Source organism: Mus caroli, chromosome X (assembly GCF_900094665.2).
Source record: "Mus caroli chromosome X, CAROLI_EIJ_v1.1, whole genome shotgun sequence".
Classification (NCBI taxonomy): domain Eukaryota; kingdom Metazoa; phylum Chordata; class Mammalia; order Rodentia; family Muridae; genus Mus; species Mus caroli.
Window position 1 is genome coordinate 3,088,351 of NC_034589.1, and position 17,151 is coordinate 3,105,501.

At 43.4% G+C, this 17,151-nt stretch overlaps 1 pseudogene; it reads left to right on the forward strand.

Annotated features, from left to right (window-relative positions):
- The first annotated feature begins 4,001 nt into the window (after positions 1-4,001).
- LOC110287053 lies at positions 4,002-16,082 on the forward strand (annotated as a pseudogene).
- Positions 16,083-17,151: the final 1,069 nt, after the last annotated feature.

Sequence of the window (17,151 nt, forward strand, 5' to 3'; positions counted from 1 at the left end):
AGCTGACTGTGAGCATCCACTTCTGTGTTTGCTAGGTCCCGGCCTAGTCTCACAAGAGATAGCTATATCAGGGTCCTTTCAGCAAACGCTTGCTAGTGTTTAATAAATGTTTGGAGCTATGTACAACTTTGATACAGTTTCAGGGTGCTCCGGACACCCACGGCCACTTCTTGTAAACCACTGACACTTTGAGACACTACAATATGATTGTGATCAAATTTTGTAATTAAACCTGACAAGGGCAGTAGACAGGACTCAAATAAGATGTGTCAATCACAGCGCTCTCCTACTCTAAGGTATTCACAAGGAAACAGAGCTTTTATTCTTCTTCCTCCTCTTCTTCCTCTTCCTCCTTCTCTTCTTCCACCTTTTTCCCGGCAACTTTAGCAGGCCCCTTGGCCCCCTCAAACTTCCCTTTAGACTTACAGTCAGCGACATCCTTCTCATCCTTCTCCTTCAGCTTTGCTGCCTTGGTAATGTAGGCTGCTTTTCACTGTCACTGAAGTTCTTCCATATCTCACCCAGCTTTTTTTTCCACATCTCCAATGGATTTCATTTCGGGGTGGAATTCAGAGCAGAATAAGAAAAATCCAGATAGGTCTTTTGGGGGCATTCGGGTCCTTCTTCTTCTTGCTGGTCCATAATCTTTCAGCTGGTGCATAATCTTTCATCTCTGGATCATAGTGTACTTTATCTGTTTGCCAGTTCATCAAATTTTGATTTTTCTTTGCTAGACATGGTCTTCCACCTCTCAGAGCACTTCTTGGAAAACTCTGGAAAATTGACTGGAATTTCTGGGGTTTTCTTCTTATGTTCTTCCCTGCATGTCTGCACAAAGAAAGCATAAGCAGACATTTTGCCCTCTGGTTTCTTGGGGTCGCCTTTAGCCATCCTGACTGTATTGTTCACTAGTCTGAGCAGTACAGGGCAAGACGTGGCTCAGCACTGCCCAGCCTCGTGCTAGCTGCCTCCGCAAGTGCCACCTGAGGCCCCACTCTTGAAAAAGGCCAACTCTTGCTCCCTGCAGAGCCATAAACTGTCAGAAGCTCTTAAGTTAGCTGTGGGGGCTAATGAGTCACCTGCTCCCCTGTGCTCTAATGCTGACTGGCATCATCTTGCGCAGGTCTTTGCACACAAACTGTTGCTATGAGTTCAAAAGTGAAGCAGTCCTGTATTGTCTGTAGGACACTGTATTTCTCTGGTCCTCCCTGTTTTCTGCCTCTTATAAGCTTTCTATCCTCGCTTCTGCAGTAAGCCCTGAGCCTTGAGCCCAGGTGCCTATAATACACACACACACACACACACACACACACACACACACACACACACACACACACACACACAAGGTATATATATATATATATATATATATATATATATATCAGGTATATATCAGGTATATATATATATATATACTTGATGTGTGTGTGTGTGTAGATAGATACATAGATAGATAAATAGATAGAGATAGAGATAGATAGATAGATAGATAGATAGATAGATAGATATCACTTATTCTGCATTGTGGTCAGTTGTGTGTTTCTGTTTCAACCACCACCATCCATTTCACAGAGAAACTTCCCTTATGAACAGTCAGAGCTACACTAAGCTATAGGTACAGAGATACCAGTTTAGCGGGCAGCTTCATACTATGTCTTTTTATCAAAACAATCATCTTGGGTTCATTCCCGGGGCCTGAAAGTTCCCCAGCAATGTGGTCCTGATCTGGTTTACACTACCAGGCATGCGTTCTCTCAGTTGTCATATTTTTATGGTTAGAGGAATAGTAATGGGGATCCGCATGAATGGTATAAATTATTGGCTCAAGCAGCAGCTCCACCGGCTTTCTAATCAGTAGCCCAGACTATAGAAATGTGCCCTTGTCTTCAATGGTCTCCGAGTTCAGGTGATGTCTGCTCTGGGCATTCTCCTACAGAGCCCCTGGATGCTTGCTTGCATTTTAACACCCATTCCCCAAAAATGACAGACCAGAAGGCCTCTGCTCTGTGAATGGTCCACTCCCCCGACTGGAAATGACAGGGCTTTTTTCTCTGCTGAACCCTGTTTCTGTGATCTCCTTCATGATGTTGCTACACTTGAGAACTGCCCACTCCACAGTCCCAGCTCAGAGAAACCCTTAGAGGTATCTGAGTGTTTATGAAATTGGAGCTTCTGCTGTTGCAGATTCCAGCCAGGTTTAGAGCATTAAGGAATTTGTGAGTTAGTGAGGGTACAATTGAAGGTTGAATGCAAAGAATGGACCATAGGGGAAAGTACTCAATATTATGATTACACCATTTAACAGTCTTTACATCTCTGTGTATTGAGGCATATGTATAATCTTAGGTCTCTGTATGATCATGGCACCTAGACCTTTCCACAATATAAAAAGAGACACAGTCTCAGAAACAAAAGCCAAATAAGAAACAGCAGAAAAAAAGAGGGGTTTGGAGAGATGTCTCAGTACTTTAATGGCTGAAGCTGTTTTTTTTTTCCCTCAGAGAACCAGAGTTCAGTTCCCAGCACCCAGAGTGGGGTGCTCACTAACCCCTGTAACTCCAGCTATGGGGAATCTGACATAATCCTCTGCCTTTCTCAGGCATGACTGGGGAAGCTGAATGAATGAATGAATGAATGAATGAATGATAGCTCAGGATTAGTGACCAGCAACTCCTCTTGTTGCAAGCAGACTTGGTACCTCACTGTGACACTTTGCCCAATACCACCTGAAGTGCTCTCACCAGCATCTTGTGTGATACCACCTCTGGCACAAGGTTCTTTGATATCTACATCACTGTTGCCTTTCTTCCCCATCCCCTGCTGCATTTATCTGCACACACCAGCACATTGTGTTCATCTGCACATGCCACCATGATGTGTTCACCTGCACACACCACCACAGTGCATTCACATGCACACGCCATCATGGTGTATGCAGTGTTGTCTCCTTCATTCTGTTCACGATTTACTTAATGTGCAGGCAGTGCACCACCAACTTCTGTGTGCAGCCACGTATTTCATATTCCAGCCTCTCCCAGAGCCTGTGGGCTCCTCCAGCGCTTTTCTTCACCTAATCTTTGTTCTGCACTCTTAATTACATCTCTCCTGCTTGCGCAAATGACAGTGTATTAAGAATATAAAGGCAAACATGGTAGCCCTGGAAACTAGGTTTACTTAGGACATTCCTTTTCCTTTAAGTTGCTGGGTTCCTTTTCATTTATGTGCAAATAATGTAATGAAAACCCTTTTCAGCTGTGATGAGACATGAAGAAAATTCGAGAGCCTTATCTGGAAATGTTTGCCTTTCAACCTGCACATAGAGAATTTTTTCAACATCCTGTCATGGTGATGGGCTCTCTGGACTCTGCCTCTCCAAGAGGATATGAAGACAGTGAAAGTTTCCAGCAGATAAAGCCAATGCAGCTCGAGACTACTGCAAGCAACCCCATTTGAACTCACTGGGTCCCTCCAATACAAACCAACATGTAATAGATGATGGACTAGTGATGAGAAAGGGCATCCTCCAATACAAACCAACATGTAATAGATGATGGACTAGTGATGAGAAAGGGCGTCGGCCTTAGTGGGAATCAAGAGAGGGTAATTTGAACCAGGTGTGCTGGTGCATGTCTTTAAGTGCACATCCTAGCACTTGGGAGGCAGAGACAGGTGGGACTCTATGAATTCAAGGGCAGCCTGGTCTACAGAGTGAGTACCAGGACAGTCAGGGCTGTTAGGTAGAGACCCTATCTCGGAAAAACAAACATATAAAACTAAAGAAAGAAAAAGAAAAAAAAATGGTAATTGGGATCTATACATGATCAATTAATTGTAATGTATATACGTATGATCAAAATATATTAAATATTTCTATAAAATGTCATAATAAAATATATTTTATTAGAAAACAATACAGTAATGTTCTTTTTAATATGACACAGAAGGGCTTCTGATCCCCTCAACAAGTGCTTCAGTGTTAAAAAGATGCTGAAGAAGACAAGATGCGAAGGAAATTCCTCCAGGTGAGAGCCAGGTGCATGAGCTCAGGACGTGTTCAGAAACACCCACACCCTCATCAGAAGCAGATGTCTTTGGGAAGGGCATTGGGAAGGCATCAGGTGAGAGGAAAGCATGGAGCATGGAAAAATACATCTCGGGCTTCCCTCTTCTTCTGTTGCATGCTGCAGCCTAGATATGTGACATAGACCCTGCACAAGTCCAGGCCTGTTGAGGTGAAGAACTAACCCAATAACAGCTGAGAGGTAGAATAGGACTTTACAATTAATTACCCTGTGACTTGACCTTCTTATGAAAGACATGTGACACTGGACACCTCTTCTACATACTCTGAGGTTTACTTCTTTGATCCACATAATGCAAGTGAATGATCATTGGCTTCACTTTCTAGTGACTGGTGAAGTGGCAGATCTATGTCAGACGATGGGGGCATCAGAATACACCCGATGGTATAACCAGAAGTGGTTTGGGTCAACACACACACACACACACACACACACACAAAAATGTAACTAAAATGAGTATCAATGTTTCACTGAGAAAGGTACATACCTAATGCCTTCCCTGCACCTGTCTTAGGAATTACCTGTTCTGTATCATTCTCTGCATGGAAGTGCACTGCCCTTTTCTTTCCCAGATATAAGTACCGAGAAGAATCCTACTTGTTTGTTTTAACACATTTTTCTCTGTAATTACACATATATACACAAGTTAACATTTGTCACCTGCCATGTTCCACAAAAAAGGTGTCAGAGCATATCCCTCTCCTACTATCTGATCAACACCTGGCTCCTCTCTTGTCCCTCACAGGTGACAGGTTCAAATTCTGTGCTGTAGGATACTGACTTTGCTTTATTACGCATACCATTCTCTTTTCATGAGAGCCTGGGGGTGAGTGTGGACAGACATACCTTTCTATGAAGATCAAAAGTTACTTTAACCTTCTTATCTTGCCATTTTTGAAGTATGTAGTCCTGTCTGGTTCTAGGGATGGAGTCCAGGATCTTCTGCATTGCAGACAAGTGCTCCAGCACTGAGCTGCACTGAACGTGTAGTCAGCACTTCATCACTGAAAACTGCCTGAGAGAAATCAGGGAAGAAAGTTGACTCTGGGCTCACAGTTTTAGCGGGCTCAGTTGATGGATGCTTTGTGCAGAACATCATGGGGCAGAAGCACATAGGCGAGGCTGTTCCTCACTTTTTAGTGGGTGAGGGCATCCAAACAAGGACTTCAGGAAGGAAGAGTCCAAGGCAAGAAACAAGCTCAAGTACATGGCTCTAAAGATCAAATTGCTCAAAAAAATGTCTGCCTCCCGCATAATCATACCCAATACTATATGACTTTATCTATGGATTCCTCAAGAGACCCAATCAGAGATTAGATCACAAATCTTATGACATCATCAGCTTTGGAAATGCCTTTACACTGTGACCCAAAGTGTAACCTTTACTAATGTCCTAGACTTTTCAAAAATAATTAGGTAGATTGTCAAAATGAATAGTTACAACCAGACATAATGGCACATACCTTTAATCCCAGCATGTGGAAGGTAGAAGTGGGCAGACCTATGGGTGTTTAAGGTCATCCTGATCTACATGGGGTGTTCCAGGATAATATCCAGAGCTATATAGTGAGACCTTGTCTTGAAAAAATGCTAGGAGTCACATACGAGCTTGTGTTGTTAATGTTGTTTTCAAATGGAATCTTACTAAGTCACCCAGGCTGGCAAAACACTTGCTATCTTCCCTTATGAACATCCAAGTTGTTAGGAGCATAGCTGCTCCTGGGTCACTGTGAACAATTTTCTCATTTGCATGCTCATTTGTTCATTGACCCAGGTTCCAACTGTGCAGCCCAGTCTAGTTTGGAACTCTCTTTATAGCCTAGATTGCACTGGTATTTGTTTCCCAACCTCCAGAGTACTGGGGTTACAAGAGAAGGCTACCCTACTTGACTTTGAATACATTTCTAATTGATTCTGATACTTACCCAGGTACCTGGTACAGAATGTAGGGATAAAGGCAGGGACAAATTAGGGAGGACAGTGAGGCTATCACAGGGAAGACACATCTCACACAGCTCACTCATAGATGGAGCTGTCACAATGTACATGACTCAGCTGGGTTCACAAGGACATATCTCTGATGAACTGAACTGGGGGACTGTGGGAAAGGAAGAGACAGCAGAGATCCCTGTCTCTGCATTATGCGAGGATGCAAAGATGATGCAGAAATGGAGGACTTGGGAGGGACTTCTCTGATTCCCTGCTTCAGTTCCCTTCTTCCATAAATGTCTCCAAAAATCCTGATCAGAGTGTCCCTGCTTAGATTCCCTGACATGTTGAAGGGGATGGGGTAGGGGGCAGGTGGGAAAAATGGGGAAGCATGCATGTTCCTGTGTGTGTATTGGGTGAGTGGACAACCCCAGATGACAGTCTTTCCACACCACTTTGCTTTAGACAGCCTCCCTTTATTGTTCGTCCACTGTATATCAATCAGGTTCCTTTGTCCTGGAGGTTCTGGGCATTCTGCTGTCTGCATGCCATCTTCCAATAGAAGCACTGGGATTTCAGATCCTCTCACTATGTATCCAGCTTTTACATGGGTTGTGAGGATTCAAACTAGGTATTGTATGGCAAGTCCTTTCCCACCAAGCCACCTGTCTCTCCCCTGTCTCATCCCTTGATGTTGTGAGGATGTTCACATTCAGTTGTAAGATTCTCTATGAGGCATCAAGTCACAGTTTAAGAAGCTGTGTGTGGATGGGGAGATGGCTAAGGGCATCCTGCTACCCTTCCAGAGGACCAGAGTTCAGCTTCCAGGAGCCACATCAGATGGCTAATGACTGACTGTAACTCAATCTCAGGGTGGGTCACACCCCCTGACCTCTTTGGGCACATGTACGCACTTGCAGACACCTTCATATCGGCAGATGTACATACACAAATTAAAAAATAAAATGTTTCAAAAAAGGCAGCTGTGTAATGTGCCTGACATGGCATTATCTCTACAGTTAATATTACAAAAGAAGGAAATGAAAGGTTTCAGGAAATTGTTTTTCTGCCTAAAAGCACTATGTGAAACCTGGTTGGAAGCCTGGCACTGTTGCACGCTTCTGTATGCAGTCCCGTGCTTTAGAGTCTGAGACAGTAGCATCTTCGGAGCCCAGAAGCTTCAGGCCAGCCTGAATAGCAGAGCAAGACCCATCCCCCCCAAACAGCTCCCGCTAAATAAAATTTACTTAATTACTAAAAAAAAACCCAAAAACCCTTTAATATTTGTTTGTTTTCCAAGGCAAAGAGTACTTAGGAATGCACAGGAAAACAGTATTTTGAGAACCTGGAGTCTAGCTCTCCTTCCCAGCCTGGACTGTTTCTGGAGAACATCCATGTACATCCTGCCCCCTGCTGGACACGTTCTTATCTGCAGTCGCCTCACAAACAGCACAGAAAGGCTAGGACAATGCAGAGAACAAGGTCGGGGACTCATGTCTGCCCTCTAGAGGCTGAATAGAACCAGACAGACCCTCCAGAGGTGCCCCTGAGACAAACTGCACCCAGCTATTTGGAACCACTTGGACCCTGTGCTTTAGCCTCCAGAGACACCACCACACATGCATCTCAGTCGGCAGAATTATCACCATCTTCTGGAACAGTGAAACTTTTCCTGGAGGATAGAGAATCCAAGGATCACCCACAACAGCCCGGCTGAGAGCCCCTCTGCCCCAAATCTTCTATGCTCTCTGCCAGCTGTGGCTCCCATAGCTGCCTCTGCTTCCAAGATAAATTAGCAAACTGTTTAGAAAGGTGATCAGACTGGAGAATCTGGGAGGGGAGGCTGGACAGAGGAAATGAGAAGAGGAGGAGAGAGAAGAGTGGAGTGATCCAACTTGATTTACTCAAAAACCAGAGGGAAAACAGAATATCCGAGGTAGAGCAGCATGAATATATATCAGTTATTCATCCTTAGAGGAACAATAGCATCTAATTTTTTTTCTTCTACTTTGTGGAAGTAGACTCAGTAGAGTCCCACTTTGTGGCACTCAGAGTCCCAGCCACCAGGCACAGGCAATGATCTTGGGCATGGGTTTCATCCTTCAAAGGTAGTGGGCTTGTTGGACTGGCTGGCCTGGAGTGCTCTTGTAGCGACCATTGTCGCTCAGCCTTTTAATACATCACTTCTGCAAGAGGTTCAGGCTACCTCATCTCTAAATTTAGGCCCCTGATACTGAAGACTCTGTTACTCCTGGGACAAGAAGGGTTGATTCCAAGTGAGCAGACTTGTTTCAGCCATTCTGAGTTAGTTACTTTGTTATTGCTGTGACAAATCACCAGGATGAAGCCAACTCTTTGAAGGTTTGTTTGTCTTATGGTTCCAGAGAGATGCGTGTGCTGTGGCAGAGAAGCACAGAAACTAGCAGCAACTACGGGAACTGCAGTAGAAACTAAGGTCATACACCTTAAACGCTAAGCACCAAGCTAGGAGAGGAAGGGAGGAGGAGGGGAATAATGGGTGTGTGTGTGAATGGGAATTGGGAGAGTTTTTGAAACCTTAAGGTCACCTATGGAGACATATCTCTTGTAGCAAGGCCATACCTCTTAAACCTACCTAGACAGCAACACCACTTGAGGGTCAACTAACTGAACCTATGAATGGCTTCTCCTTCAAGCCACCACAGGCTTGGATGTTGGAAAATTGAGCTCTTCATTCACCTCCCTTTCAGAGCCTTTGTGTGTCAGCCTGAATGCTTTCACATTCACTCTCATCAGAGAGTATGGATCAGCCATGTCCCCAGAAACACTTCTTAGAGAGGAGACTCTAATTCCATATTATTAATATGGCCTAGTTTGAGGAGATTGAATGCACTAGGAACAAACCCATAGTGTGATAATATCAAATTCTCTGAGGGAGACTACACAAGAGTACCATGGAGTGTTTCAGCCTACAACAAAAAGATAAGAGAGAGGATTTGGTGAAAAATGAAGTTGATGTGAAATTGAAATGATCTCTGTTCTGCTACATCTGCTGCCATCACACTGTTCTTCCATGTTTTTATTTTTCAAAGAGTATGTCTGTATGCCTCGTATTGTAATGTGGTACTTATAAAGCTTTGAATCCTGGCCAGAGTCGGCTGGGTTTTGTTTTTTTTGTGAGTGTTCTTCTGTACATTATAGATTTAGCAGCACCCCTGAGCTCTTTTCACTAGATATTAGTGAATATGTCGAATCCCAGTTTTGATAAGAAGGCCCACAAGACAGGGCAGCAGATGAATACATTCTGATTGGGAATCCATCTAGTATTTTACTGATGCTGATAGCAAATATTCAATGAAAGGTTTTGATGAATAATTACTGTGCGCACTTTTCTATATTTCAGGAAAACATGTTACTGTATTGTGCACACTAAAATGAAAAATTTGTGTCTGAAGAGATGTCTTAAGCTGCAAAGACCGCATGCTCCTTGTGAGGAACCCACATGACTGTTCACAATCACAGCTTTGGTTTTGGGGCATTAAAACTTTCTTCTAGACTCGATCAGTTCCTGCACATATGTAGTATAGACACACACTCATACTGTGGTGGTTTGTGTATGCTCAGTCCAAAGAGTGGAAATGTTAGAAGGTGTGGCCTTGTTGGAGTAGGTGTGTCATTGTGGGTATGACCCTTTTAAAAAAGATTTATTTATTTAATTTATATGAGTACACTGCTGCTGTCTTCAGACACCAGAAGAGGGCATCAGATCTCATTACAGATGGTTATGAGCCACCATGTGTTTGCTGGAAATTGAACTCAGGACCTCTGGAAGAAAAAGCAGCCAGTCCTCTGAACTGTGCTGAGCCACCTGTCCAGCCTGGGCGTGGGCTTTAATACCCTAGTCCTAGCTGCCTGGAAGTCAGTCTTCCACTAGAAGCCTTCAGATGAAGACATAAAACTCTCAGTCCTCCGGTACCATGCCTAAATGGCTGTTGCCATGCTCCCACCTTGATGATAATGGAGTGAAATTTTGAACCTGAAAGCCAGCACCAATTAAATGTTGTCCTTTATAAGACTTGCCTTGGTCATGGTGTCTCTTCACAGCAGTAAAACCCAAACTAAGAAAAAAGTTCCTTAAATAAAAATCTTTTTAAAAAAGAGGTTAGAGAGATGGCTCAGCTATTAAGAGCACCATCTGCTTTTGCACAGGTGCTGAGTTCAAATGCCAACAACCACATGGTGAATTACAACCATCTGTAATGGGGTCTGATACCCTCTTCTTGGGTCTGAAGACAGCTACAGCATACTCATCATATATAAAAAAGAAATAAATAAAAATCTTAAAAAAAAAAGAAGAAAGACAGATGTGGGGTACTGCTGTGATATGCCTGACCATGCTTTTGTTTGGAAGAATGTTGATTTTGGGACTTTGGATTTGGAAAGCAGTGGAACACTTTAAAGGGGCTTAATGGGAATATGGAGGACTCTGTTACTGAGAGTGATTTGAATTGTTTGTACCTGGACCAAGAGGTTTCAGTGGAGATGAACTTCAGGATGTGGCCTAGAGACTGTTATTGTGGTATTTTGGTTAAGAATGCGGCTACTTTTTGCCCTTGTCTGAAAAGTCTGCCTGAGGCTAAAGTGAAGAGACTCAGATTAATTGCACTGAAAAAGGAAGTCTCAGAAACACACATCATAGACTTTGCCTCTGGTTAAGTCTCATGAAGAGCATTTTAAACAAGCATAGCAAGCTTAGAAAGTAAAAACATAAAATATATGGCTTGAGTATTAAAGGGGTTCCAGGAAGTGAAATGGAGTTGAATCCTGTGTTCTAGGAGATAAGAGATTAAGGGAGTAAAATCAGAGGCCAGATTCTACGCAGCTAAATATAATCCAGGCATGGTGTTACACACTTTTAATCCCAGGAGACAGGAATGCAGATCTCCAATTTCAAGGTCAATCTATAGAGCAAGATTCAGGACAGCCAATCTTAGGCAGTGAAGCAGGTAGAAAACAGAGAGCTAGTGATAATGTAATAGAACAAGGGGGCCATGTTCAGCTCCTGTAAGCAGCAGAATTTGGCAGCTTTGGTCTTGTGGGTCTGGCTTTAGAGTGAAAAATAGAAGGGGTCCTGGGATAATTGATGCTGGTTCGATGGAGCTAAGAAATTAGGGGTGATTAAGAAGAGACCAGCATCACTGAGGTGAAATCTTCTGGGAAGTGTTTTCTGAGAGCACAGAGAATCTGTGTCCCAGAGATATCCAAGGTTGTACCTTCTGTTGCAGCTGTACTTAGTAATGCGTAAGAGTCACCCAGGTGGTACTGGTTTTGAAGGCATGAAGGTGTCATGAAGAAGAAAGAGCTGAGGCTTGTCACTGTGAGAGGCCAAGGAAGGCCATTGGTGAAGGTGCAGCCTCAGCTGTAGTTGATGGCCCAGGACTGAAGGGGGTAAAGGATTTGAGGCTTGGCACCATGAAGAGAGCACATGAGAGGCTATTGGTGAAGCCTAGTTGCAGAGGACTACAACAGCGTATTGGAGATGCCAGTACCATGAGATGATCACCAAGAACAGCACTGGTCAGAGGAGGAGTGGATCAACCTGAGCTTAGAGTGCTACAGAGGGCAGAGCTGGAAAAGTGATGCCAGCCCTTAGGAGGAGTGCAGAGGATCGGGTGTGGATCTCAGACATTGTAACAGGAAGATGTAACATTGAAGTTACCTTGGAGACCCCAAGATGTTCAAGATGCCAGAGCTGAGGGATACCTGCAGAAGACAGCTGCTAGCAGGGAGTGGAACTAGCCTAGGAGAAAGAAGTTTGTTGCAGTCAGCAAAGATGAAAAAGGAGTGGGGATCTGAAGACTGCATTGACATCAGGTATGGAGAAGTTTGGATTTTGCACAGCTAGTTTCCTTTCTAGCCTTGGGGATTACAGTTAATTGATTGGATGGCTCTCAGAAGAGACTTTGAAGTTTAGACTTTTAAAGTTGTTGAGACTGCTATAGACTGTGGGGACTTTTGAAGTTGTACTAAATGTAGTTTGCATTATGCTATGCTTTGGTATGGCACCCATAAGCCCATATGTTTGAACAAGCCTATGGGGGCGAGGGAGTAGAATGTAGTGGTTTGTGTATGCTTGGGCTAGGGAGTGGCACTATTAGGAAGTGTGACCTTGTTGAAGGTGTGTCACTGTGGGTGTTGCCTTTGAGACCCTCATCCTACCTACCTGGAAGTGAATCTTCCAATAGCAGCCTTCAGATGAAGATGTAGAACTCTCATCTCTGCCTGCATCAGGTCTGCCTGGATGCTGCAATGTTCCCACCTTGATGATAATGAACTGAACCTCTGAACCTGTAAGGCAGCCCCAATTAAATGTTGTCCTTTATAAAGCTTGCCTTGGTCATGGTGTCTGTTCACAGAAGTGAAACCTAACTAAGACATATACCTATACATTAAATAAGTAAATAATTTAAAAAAATAATAGAAATTTGTCTATAAAGGGGAAGTCCATTGCTGAAATATAAAATGATGTCCAGGCAATTTGTCAATATAAGTATTTATGCTTATCCCTACAGGGCACAATTTGTCTTTTGGCCTGGTAGGAGAAACTTTCTTTTTTTTTCTTAAGTGGTCAAAGTATCAGGAATAAGAGACTGTTGAAGGCTCACTCCTGACTGGGACAGCATTTTGCCCCTCTTATGGGTGAGAAACATCATGGATGAGGGAGAAGAAAAGATAGAAGTGGTGGAGGAAAAGGGGCAGTCACATGGACAAAAGGCTCTAAGCCTGGCCAGAGTCAGAACTCTTGAGAACTCTAACAAGTTGTGATTTTCTGAATGTGATTAAACCTTTACTATCGTGCCATGAAGGACTTAAACATTTATAAGGCCTCAGAGTGTGAACTCTGGGGATATGTAGACAGTTAACAGTTGCTAGGGGTTGGGCCTCAAGAGACCTCACTGGACACTAAGTATCTGTAGAGACCTAATTAAACTTATGCATTGACCAACTAAAAAAGAATATGAAAATTGAAGTCACAATGTTTTGTAAGTATAGGATGATCAGCAGGAGTGAGAATGAGAGGGGGAATCCCAGATCTGCACTTCACTCCTGGGCCAGAGCTCAGCCTGCCTCCCAGGAGGCCTGCTGCCACTCAGGATAACCAGATGAGATATCCACACTGCAACCCCCTTGCTGCTGGGACCCTAACAAGCCCAGCAGCTGAGAGGCCTGCTCTATCCCCTCTGCCCCACATCTCCAAATCACACTTCTTCCTGTAATCCTGGATCTGCACTCTACTCCCCAGGTCACAGCTCAGCCTGCTTGCCTGGAGGCCTGCTGCCCACCCAGGACCACCAGGACACCCAGGACACCCAGGACACCCAAGGCAACTGAGACAACCAGGATAACCAGCTCTGCCTGCTCCTCTGAAAGCCTGACCCAAGACAACCAGAGACCTTCTGCCATTAGGGACACCAGCTCTACCTGATGTCCAGAGGCCTGATACCACCAGAGACTATCAGGGCAGCCAAAACCAGAGACAACCATCACAACACTACAATCAACAAAACCCAGGGCAATGTGGCACCATCAGAACCTAGCTCTCCTACTATAACAAGCCTTGGATATCCAAACACACATGAAGAGCAGGACAATGACTTTAAATCCCATCTCATGAAGATGATTGATTGATAGAGACCTTTAAAGAGGAAATAAATGCCTTAAAAGAAATACAGGAAAATACAATCAAACAGGTGAAGGAAATGAATAAAACTGTTTAACACCTGAAAATGGAAATAGAAGCAATACATGAAACACAAATGGAGGTAATCCTGGAGGTGGAAAACCTACGAAAGAGAACAGGAAATAAAGATATCACCAACAGAATTCAAGAGATAGAAGACAAAATCTCAGACATAGAAGATACCATAGAAGAAATTGATGCCTCAGTCAAAGAAAATGCCAAATCTAAAAAGTTTTAAACACAAAACACCCAGGAAATTTGGGACACTATGGAAGGAAAAAAAAACAAACCTAAGAATAATAATAGGAATAGCTGAAGGAGATCCCCAGATTAAAGGACTAGAAAATATCTTCAACAAAATCATAGAAAAAAATTTCCCTAAATTTTCTAGTCTAAGAGATGGATATAAATGTACAGGAAACTTAGAGAACACAAAAGATTGGACCAGAAAAGAAAATCCTCCTGCCACATAATAATTAAAACAGTAAAAGTACAGAACAACACCAACAAAAAAGAATAATAAAAGCTGAAAGGGGAAAATGCCAAGTAACATGTAAAGTCAGACCTATCAGAATTACACCAGATTTCTCAACACAGACTCTAAAAGCCAGAACATCTTGGACAAATGTCTTCCAGACCCCAAGAGACCACAGATATCAGCCAAGACTAATATAACCAGCAAATCTTGCAATGAACATAGATGGGGAAACCAAGATAGTCCAAGACAAACCCAAATTTAAACAATATCTTGGCACTAATCCAGCCCTACAGAGGATACTAAAAGGAAAATTCCCATACAGGGAAGGTAACTATACCCCCCCAAAAAAAAACTCACAAGAAATTAACAATTTCACAGCAAAACCAAAAGAGCACACAAACTCTCTCTCTCTCTTTCTCTCTCTCTCTCTCTCTCTCTCTCTCTCTCTCTCTCTCTCTCTCTCTCTCCCCGTCTCTGCCTCTCTGTCTCTGTCTCTGTCTCTCCAAACATCAAAACATAGAAATAAACAATCATTGGTTATTAATATCTCTCAACATCAATATGAAATAATCAAACTCACAACTGAAATCAGTCAATTAGAAACAAAGAGAATAATACAAAGAATCAACAAAACTAGGAGCTGCTTCTTTGAGAAACTCAACAAGATAGACAAACCCTTAGCCGAACTAATCAAGAGACAGCGAGTGAGTATTCAAATAAACAAAATCACAAATGAAAACAGAGACATAAAAGACACTGAGGAAGTTCATAGAATTATTAGGTCTTACTTCCAAAGATTGTACTATACAAAGATGGAGAATCTAAATAAAATGGATGGAAGTTCTATGCAGAAACCACTTACCAAAGCTAAATCAAGATCAGGCATAACACCCGAATAGTTCTATAACCCCTAAGGGAATGAAGCAGTCATTAAAAGTCTCCAAACCTCTCCTCACTGCAACCCCACCATAGCTGCCACTGCTCCCAGTCACCTCCTCCGTGTACAAGGCTGTACAGCCCACATACACTGATATTGTCAAGTCTGCCAGAGGTGTCTTCACCAAGGGCTAAGGTTTTGGCTTAACAAAACTTGATTTAAAAACAAAGTCCGAGAATGGATTGGAATATACCAGCTCAGGCTCTGCCAACTCGGAGACACCAGAGTGAACGCAGTCTGGAAACCAAGGTCAGATGGACCAAGCATGGCTAGCATGTACAGAGGGACCAAGCATGGGCTAGCATTTACAGAGAATTGGAACACAGACAGGACCCTGGGCACTGAGATCACTGTGGAAGACCAGCTTACTCGTGGACAGAACTGACCTTCAATTCATCTTTCTCACCTAACACTGAGGGCAGGGGATGCTTAAACCAAGAAAAATGCTCAAATCAAGAGGGCGCACATCAACCTGGGCTGTGGCATGGACTTTGACATTGCTGGGCCCTCAATCCCGGGGCGCTCTGTTGCTTGCCTATGAGGGTTGGCTGGCTGGCTGGCTGGCTCCCAGATGAATTTTGAGACCTCAAAGTCCCGAGTGGCCCAAAGCAACTCCACAGTTGGATACAAGACAGACGAATTCCTGTTTTATAGTAATGTGAACGACAAAACGGAGTTTGGTGACTCCATTTGCCAGAAGTTGGAGACTGCTGTAAATCTCGCCTGGACTGCAGCAAAAAGTAACACTGGCTTTGAAATAGCAGCCAAGTATCAGGTCGACCTTGATGCCAGCCTTTCAGCCAAAGTGAACAACTCCAGCCTGATTGGCTTAGGGTTCTCTCAGACCCTCAAACCAGGTATCAAACTGACACTTGCAGCCCTGCTGGATGGCAAGAACCCCACAAGGTTGGTTTAGAACTGGAATTTCAAGCATAAATGAATATTGTACAATTGTTAATTTTAAACTATTTTGTAGCATAGCTACCTTCAGAGTTTAGTGTACCTTTTAATGTTGTATTTTGGGGACGCAAGAGTTGATAAATACTGCGGTAAACCCCAGGCTAAGGATAACTCAGCTTTAAGGTGTTTACCATTTCAGAGGTACAGCAGAAACCCCATTTCAGAAAGGGCCCTTTTTACGTATAGGCAGGTTGGGGAGGAGCAGTACTGAAATACAAAATGCACAAGCTGGGGAGACTGGCAAGGTTAGTGTTACTGTTAAAACTTGTGCTTGAAGCTGTCATTGTTGGAGAAATCTATGTCCTGAAAACACCTGAGATACACAGATGTAAGAGTGTGGTACCCTGAGGCAAGACCACACCCAGCGCTTCTGCATTGTGAAAGAAAAGTGCCTAAGGACATCAGTGATGCTATAAAGCAACAACAGATAAAGGTGTTAAATTGGCTCATGGGAGCCAAGGTTATGCTAGGCCTACCGCTGAACTTGGCACTGTTGTCATGATGGCTTTAAAGCCACAGTCTGCAAAGTCACAGACAGTCATATAAAGTCACCTACAGCTGTGTGAGTAAAGGGGTCATGGAATGTTCCTTCACAGTTTCAGAGAGCCTCTGGGGCTGGGCAGTGTGTGGCAGAGTGGTTCATTTTTAAAGGGCCTGTGAGACAAGAGGCCCTAAGAAGCTTTTCCATGCAGCTCTGACAATGAAGCCTCATTTGACTTGGAGACCCCAAGGTGTTGAAGATGCCAGTACTGTGCACTGAATACAGAGGATGGGACCAGCCCAAGAGATAGAAAGTGTGCTAAAGGCAGAAAAGCTCAAATGGTAGAGCCATGTAAGGTCTTTGATATAGAACATGGAGGTACAGAGTTTGGCATTTGCCCTGCTGGATTTCAGCATTGCTTTGNTCAAATTTTCCTATGTCCACATTCATCCCTTTTGAAAGAGTAGTGTATATTCTGTGCCATTATATGTCACAAATGTGCCATTCACTTTTTTATTTTTCAAGGAGTGACAACTAATAGGCTGCCTAGAGTCTCAGTAGAGT